Raw genomic sequence first — 916 nt, 5'->3', positions numbered from 1 at the left:
ATATCTTTCCATTTTCTGAAATCCTCTATGATCTCTTTTTTTAAGAGTACTGAAATTTTCCTTGAAAAGATTTTTGACTTCTTTAGTTAGATTAATTCCAAGGTATTTCATTTTCCTCAGTGCTATTGTAAAAGGTATTGTTTCTATAATTTCCCTCTCAGAGAGTATGTTGTCTGTGTAGAGGAATGCTTTTGACTTTTGGGTATTGACTTTATCACCTGCTATGCTACTGAATTTCTGTATTAATTCTAGTAGCTTCTTGGTAGAGTATTTTAGGTCTTCCAAGTAAAATATCATGTCTTCTGCAAATAAAAATAAGTTAACTTCTTCTTTGCCTATTCTTATTCCTTTTATTTCTTTCTCTTGTCTAATGGCTGTATCTAATGATTCCAGAACTATATTACATAGAGGTGGTGATAAAGGACATCCTTGTCTTGTACCAGATCTAAGAGTAAAAGATTTCAGTATTTCCACATTTAGTATTATGTTAGCGGTTGGGTTTTCATAAATGGCTTTTACCAGATTGAAGTAGAGGCCATCTATTCCAATTTTCTGTAGGACTTTAAACATGAATGAGTGTTGGACTTTGTTAAAAGCCTTTTCTGCATCAATGGAGATGATCATGTGCTTTTTAGTTTTCGCTCTATTGGTATAGCGTATTACATTGATAGATTTTCGAACATGGAACCATCCTTGCATCCCTGGGATGAATCCTACCTGGTCATGGTGTATGATCTTCTTGATGATTTGCTGTATTCTATTTGCTAAGATTTCATTGAGGATTTTGGCATCTATGTTCATGATGGAGATAGGCCTGTAGTGCTCTTTCTTAGTTGCGTCTTTACCTGGTTTTGGGATCAGCATAATACTTGCTTCCAGGAATGATTTTGGGAGGATTGCTTCCTTTTCAATTTCA

Source organism: Octodon degus, unplaced genomic scaffold, assembly GCF_000260255.1.
Source record: "Octodon degus isolate 3935 unplaced genomic scaffold, OctDeg1.0 scaffold00013, whole genome shotgun sequence".
In the NCBI taxonomy this organism is placed as follows: Eukaryota; Metazoa; Chordata; class Mammalia; order Rodentia; family Octodontidae; genus Octodon; species Octodon degus.
This window is presented reverse-complemented; position numbering follows the sequence as displayed.